This window comes from Galeopterus variegatus, unplaced genomic scaffold (assembly GCF_000696425.1).
Source record: "Galeopterus variegatus unplaced genomic scaffold, G_variegatus-3.0.2 Scaffold10945, whole genome shotgun sequence".
In the NCBI taxonomy this organism is placed as follows: domain Eukaryota; kingdom Metazoa; phylum Chordata; class Mammalia; order Dermoptera; family Cynocephalidae; genus Galeopterus; species Galeopterus variegatus.
This window is the reverse complement of record NW_007737056.1, coordinates 21,966-29,146: the sequence shown is the minus strand read 5'-3', so window position 1 is coordinate 29,146 and position 7,181 is coordinate 21,966. Positions and strand designations below refer to the sequence as shown.

Here is a 7,181-nt window from a genome sequence, read left to right as displayed (position 1 = left end):
CATTTATTGTTATAAACCTCCTCTTAAAACTGCTTTTGCTATATCCCATAGGTTCTAGTATGTTGTGTTTTCATTGTCATGTCTCCAGAAATTTTTAATTTCCTTTTTCATTTCTTCTCGGACCCACTGGTTTTTTAGGATCATGTTGTTTAATTTCCATGTATTTGTATGGTTTCTAGTGTCCCTTTTTGTTGTTGTTGTTGATTTCTAGTTTTATTCCATTGTGGTTGAACAAGGTAGTTGATAGGATTTCAATTTTTTAAAATTTGTTGAGACTTGCTTTGTGTCCTAACATATGGTCCATTCTAGAGTATGTTCCACATACTGCTGAGAAGAATGTGTATTCTGAAGCCATTGGATAAAATGTTCTATAAGTGTCTGTTAGGTCCAACTAGCTTAGAGTAGAGATTAATAATGATTCCTGGTTAATTTTCTGTCTGTATGATCTGTCCTTTGCTGAAAGTGGGGTGTTAAAGTCACCAACTATTATTTTGTTGAAGTCTTTCTCCCATTATTTCTAATAATAATTGCTTTGTATAACTGGGTGCTCCAGAGTTGGGTGCACATACATTTAGAATTATTATATTCTCTTGTTGAATTGATTCCTTTATCATTAAATAATGAGCTTCCTTACCTTTTTTTACTTTCCTTGGCTTAAAGTTTATTTTATCTGATGTAAATATAGCTAATCCTGCTCCTTTTTGGTTTCTATTTGCATGAAATATCTTTTTCCATCCTTTTACTTTAAGATAGTGTGTGTCTTTATAGGTGAAGTGAGTTTCTTGTAGGCAGCATATTGTTGATTCTTGTTTTATAATCCATTGAGCTGTTATGTGTCTTTTAATTGGCACACTTAATCCATTTACATTTAGAGTTATTAGTGATATATAAGGATTTGATGATGCCATTTTGCTCCTTTTTTCATGGTTGTTTTGTTGATCCTTTTTTCCAATCTTACTGTCTTCCTTTGTGATTGAGTGGTTTTCTCTAGCAGTGTGTTTTGATTTCTCACTATATATTTTTAGTACATCTCATAAATTTTGGTGTAATGGTTACCATGAGATTTACAAAAAAACAATTTATAGTTGCAAGTGATTATTTAAGACTAATAACAACTTAACTTTGTCTAAGAAAAAAGAAAACACCAAAGCCAACTCTATGCACTCTACTTTTTGAATTTTGTTGTTTTAAGTTACATCTTTTAATATTGCCTATCTCTTATATGATTGGTATATATGTTAATGTTTTGTTAGGTTTGTCCTTTAGTCTTCATACTAAGGATGTAAGTGATTTATTCACCCTCTAATGACATTGGCATATTCTGAGGTTGTCTGTGAACTTCCTTTACTAATGAGCTATATACCCTCAAATGTTTTCTTGCTGCTCCTTACTGTTGTCTTCTTTCATACTGAAGAACTCCTTTTAGCATTTCTTGCAGGACAGGTCTAGTGTTGGTGAATTCCCTTAACTTTTTCTGGGAAAGCCTTTATTTCTCCTTCATATTTAAAGGTTAATTTTGCTGCATACAGAATTCTTGGCTGACAGAATTTTTCTTCGAGCATCCTGAATATATCATCCCATTCTTTTCTGGCCTGTAGGGTTTTTGAGAAATCTGCTGAGAGATGTATTAGGGCTTCATTGAATGTATGTGTTTCTTTTCTCTTGCTGCTTTCAGTATTCTTTCTTTGGTTTTGGTTTGTGATAATTTGGTTATGATATGCCTTGGATTGTCCCTCCTTGGGTGGAATTTGATTGGTGAACTCTGAGCTTCTTGTACCTGGATGCTGTTATCTTTCTCTATACTTGGGGTGTTTTCAGCCATTGTTTTCTTGAATATGCTTCCTACATCTCTTCCTTTTTCTCTCCTTTTGGTATGCCAACTGTGCAGAGGTTATTTCATTTGAGGGAATCCAATCCCGTATTTGCTGTATTTCTGTTTCATTTTTTCTTATTCTTTTCCTTTTGCTCCTCTGATTGGATAATTTCATATGCTTTATCTTCAAGCTCACTGATTCTTTCTTCTGTTTAAGTCTGCTGTTGGAGCCTTCTATTGAATTTTTCAGTTCAGATAATGTATTCTTTATTTCTGGAATTACTATTTGTTGGGTTTTTTAATTTATTCAACTCCTTTGTCAAGTTTCTCATCCTGCTCCTGGGTTGTTTTCCAGTTATTATTTGATTTTCTATTTGTATTTTCTTGTGGCTCCCTGAACATCCTCAAGAGGGTTATTCTGAATTCTCTGTCAGACATTTCATAAATCCACTGTTCCTTTGGGTCCATTGCTGGTGCTTCATTTGTCTCTTTTCTTGGTGTCATATTCTTCTGTTCTTTCTTGATCTATGTGTATTTACATTGATGCCTGGGCATTTGAGGTGACTGCTACCTCTTCTAGGTTTTATAGTTTTTCTTTGGTGGTGTAAGACTTCAATGGTTAATATTAGCACTTTGTCACTGGTCTGTGGGGTTTTTTGTTTTGTTTTGTTTTTTCAGTTCTGCAGTGGATTATTAGCTACTTAAACTCTGCATTTGAACTGATTTGTTGTCCTTTGGTTAATTCCAAAATTGGCGGAACTTCCTTTGGGGACTAGCACTTAAGCTTTTTGGTTGCACTAAATTGTTTCTTTGCTGCCGATTCTGTGGGGAAGGCTTCTTGTGCAGATCATATTTTAATTGTTGGCCTTCTAATCACTTCTGGGTCTTATGAGGTCAGATACAATTCAGCTGTATGAGCATTCTGGCCCAGGACTGAGTCTTTACAGCAAACTGCACCTCACACAGTTCTATCACCCTGACCAGTCACCACTGGATGGGGCTGTCCCAATCAGAAGGCAGATCAGCTGCCCAAGCTGCATCCCAATGTTCTCCCAGTGGGCCAGCCTCCCCCTATGCTGCATTCCAAATGCTGCCCATGAGATGGGCTTGCGTGGGTCCCTTGTGATGACTCACTGGCTTCTGGGTGGTTCCTTTCTTTGGTCAGCTGCAGTCCTTGCTCCTATATAGTCCATGGGAACTCTGTCAGTGGTCTCGCTGGCCTGGGAGCTGGTATGGTGCACTCTGAGGCCCTCTTCTCCCCTGCATCCTCCAGGCAACTTCATGCAGAGGGCTCAGCTCTGGCTTTTGTTGGTCCTGCTCTGTGTGCTACAGCTTCTTCCCACCTCTCACTGGGCCAGTCCTGGAGCAGCCAGGGCTTGAAACATTTGGAGTGGTCCCCTCTCCCTCTTGCCACAGATTTTCCCACCTTCACAAACTCCACAGGTCTCTCCTCTTCTTCCTCCGAGTCTAGTGGTTCCAGGTTGGCAGTCTTTGCTTAATAGTTGTAAATTGGTCGACTGTCAGGGTGACTGAGCTGGGGATCATCTATTCTGCCTTGTTTTTTCCCAAAAATATTTCACTTCACACAAATTTCATATGGTACAAAAGTATTACATGTTTGATCCTATCTCCCTAATAGAAGGTTCTTGCAGGTCTCCAGGCCAATCTTCCTTCAGAGGCAAAATACATAAGAAGTCATATTAAAGCATATGTAGAAAATTTTCTTTTACAAGAACAAAACCTTATGGACAATTTATTTAGTATGGTTCAACAATCCAGTCTATGTTGACAAATTTAGTTCATTGTTAGGAAGCACCCACTATACATACAAAAAAATCCCAATAGACAGTCAGCAAATATTTTAATGCTGATGGACAAAAGGTCTCATTTAATTTTTGTCTTGTATTTTTTGAAGAAGATACTCTATTCATAAATTCAAGTTTGGTTGACTCTTTTTAGTCTTTTTGCTTAATATTTTGAAAACCTCCATTTTCTCCTTTTTGTAGCATCTTTGAGCTTCTTCTCTCTCTTTTCTTCTCTCAAATTTTTGTCTCTTAGCAGCATGCCATGCTTAACTTGTACCTGTTTACATTCTTCTTGTGCTTTTTGATTTGATATTCTTATTTTTCTTTGGAACAATAAAGGAGTTTACTGTTTTGCTACATTGTTCTTCTGGCTGAGGCCAGTCAATGCTACACTGATCTTCAGACAAAACCTGGTCAATGCTATACTGTTCTTCAGGCAAAGGCTGGTCAACTTGTCCTTCTGATGAAGGCTAGTCAACTTTTCTTAGTTGTTTCGTGCATCTTTCCTTTTCAGCTAAGTAGAGGTGTTTCAGATGAACTGGATCTGTGAATTGGAATTCATGTAATGTTTGAGCCTTTCCCTAACATAACAGTTTCTTGTAATTTTGCTAAATCTTCAGTTTTCTTCAAAATGCAAAACCTTGTCCCTCACGAATGCTCCCCACAAAGTCTTGCATATAGTTAGGCCACCATGTCTTCTGTTTCACATTCTTATTCCTGAATCCAACTGGAGAAACCTCTTTGCCACACGTCCCCAAAGCCCCCATCTGCCACCTTGCTGCTGGCCTCACAGGCACCATGGTGGACCTCTATTCTGCCATCTTGATGACCAAGAGAGACTGCAGTTTTAATAAGCATTCCCAAGTGATTCTGATACAGGTCTTCTCAACATTCTCTAAGAAGCACTCCGATAAGCCAGTCTAACAGAGAAACATAAAAACTAGAACAAGTTTCATCTTAATGGATGAAGAGACATGCATCTGTAGGAGAAACAAGTCCCAGGGAGAGGGAGCAGGTCCTGCAATGGACTGAGGTGTGGAAGAGTCCAGCTCATTCAGGAAAAGTCAAGGCTTGGAGGCTGGAAGGAAGAGGTCTTCTTTAGATTTCCTTGGCTTATTTTTCTTATTTGCTTTCCAACAGTTTCACTGTCTTGCCTAAAATCCTTCATTTTTACAGAATACAATCAAGTCCTTAATAATATCTTACCTCTTGTTGTTCAAAGTGATTGAGCAGCAGCATGTGGAAGCTTCTTAGACTTGTAGAATCTCAGACCCCACCACTGACACACTGAGCCAGAATCTACATTTAATCAAAATTTCCAGATTGTTTGTCAACACACTAAGTTTTGGAAAATCCTCACCTTTAGGACCCCTCGTGATCAAACCCCTGACTCCCCAACCCCACCTCAGGCCATTCCCTGCCCCAGAAGTCAAACTCCAGCCATACTGAACCAGGTGGAATCCCTCAAAGGCCCCACACTCCCTCCAGCTCCTAATAGCCTTGGCACAGGCTCGTCCTTGGCCTGGAATGCCTTTGACCCTCTCCTACACCACAACACTTTGAATACTTGGCTCCTGTTTGGCCTTCTGGACTCACCTGGAATCATTTCCTCCAGTCTTTCCTGGTTCCACCAACCACATTAGAAGCCCCTGCCATGTGCTTCCAAGAAATCTTCAAATTCTGTCCTCCCAGCCCTTACCCAATGTATGATAACTGCCTGTTTTCCTGTCTTTCTCCCTACTGTAAGCAATTTGAGGGCAGAGACTGTATCTTATTCATTTCTGTATTCCCAGCACTGAACAAATTTCTGAGCCCTAATGGGCACTAGTAAATTTTGTTTAAATAAATAATAGATATATGCTTGATGGCAATAATAATTAACATTTCTTTAGTGCTTACTATGTGCCTAGCACTGTTCCATGTGATATATACACACACACATACAGACTAATTGTGTAGATATAATTATGCCTATTTTGCAGATGAGAACACTAAGGCACAGAGAAGTTTAAAGGTTGAACTGAAATTACAGATAGTAAGTGCTGGGGCTGGGATTTGAATACAAGCAGTCTGACTCTAGAGTCTTCAAGTTTCATACATTGTGTTTCTTGATGCAAAACAATAGTGAGAGGAGAGCAAGCTAGTCTTTCTCTCAATTACAACTGCAGATGGGTGAGACCTGGCAGCCTGACTCTGATAACACAAAGAACCAAAACTTAAGCCTCATTACTCACACACATTATTGCTGGCAAGGTACCTGGGAAATGGGAAGACCCTGTCAGTACTGAATTCGCAAACCCCATAAGGGAGAAGAAAGGAAGAAGGAAGTTCAAGTGAGTTTTTAAGGCAAAAAGAACAGGCTTGTTGCACCCAGGCACAGTCTTTAGGACATATACAGTCCTTCCAACCAGGTACATCTCAAAGGGTAAAAAGCTCAAAAAAGTTTATCATAAAGAAATGGACACACGTAACAAAAGTTGCTAAATTGAATTTATTTCATTAATTCCATATATGTATTAAGTTTCCATTGCTATTAGCCAGGCATTGTGCAGGCACCAGTGATATTGAGGTGAAAGAACAATACATGGCCCTGCCCTCAAAGGACTTACAATCTGATGGATGTCCGTAATAGCCCACATGCTGTATCTGAGTGATAGCTAAAAAGAATTATGTCTTTTTGCAAGAGCTCATGTTTCAATGGCATGACTCAAGCCTAGTATTTTACTAGCAGTGTGAACTCAAGAAAGTCATTTCAGTCCATTTCCTGTTTTGCAGATGCCAATAATGCCTTCTTCACAGGCTTGTAAGTCATTCTTTTATTCAACAAACGTTACTAGATGTCTGCTATGTGCAGGAACTGGGACATAAACACAAAAAAATTCAGTCTCTGACCTTCAGGAGTTCATTGAAGGAGAGATAAGATATATATTGAGAAATTCCCTCTTCTATCCCCAAGGGCCTGTTAGGCACATAAGTAGATATACACAAGAAATATTTCTTAAATGGATAAATGTAAATAAAAACACTGTAAGGCTATGTGTTAAGTGCATGACAAGCATGGATAGCTATCCTTTCATTCATTCAGAATTATTTATTGAGCATCTCTGTGCCGACCACTGTACTAGACCAAAGGGATACAGCCGTGGACAAAACCACGACTCCATGGAATCTTTGCCCTGATGGAGTTTTATTCCATTATTTCATTCTACTGGAGGAAAATAGATAATAAGCAAATTGGTAAACTAATATGTAACTTAATATCAAATAGTATTTAGGTGCTATGAAGAAAAATAGACCAGAATAAGCAATCAGACAATGGCGGGGGTGGGGGCTGTTGACCCAGCAAAGATACATTGACCTTGCACTGCAGAAATGAACAATGCCAATTCCCCAGGAGCTTACCCAGCACAAGTTTATATTTTGCTCTCACAAGGTCTGCTGTAAGTGTGAACTAAGAGGCTTACACTGCTGGTTTCTGCTCAGCCTCCTGTACTCAACTTAGAGCTCATTTCCTCCAGTCTTCCCTGGTTCTAGCAACCAGGTTAGAAGTCCCTGCTGTGCAC

The 7,181-nt window shown here is 39.0% G+C and overlaps 1 pseudogene; it reads right to left on the bottom strand.

Moving 5' to 3' along the window:
* Window positions 1-3,701: 3,701 nt before the first annotated feature.
* On the bottom strand, window positions 3,702-4,418 carry LOC103610330 (annotated as a pseudogene).
* Window positions 4,419-7,181: the final 2,763 nt, after the last annotated feature.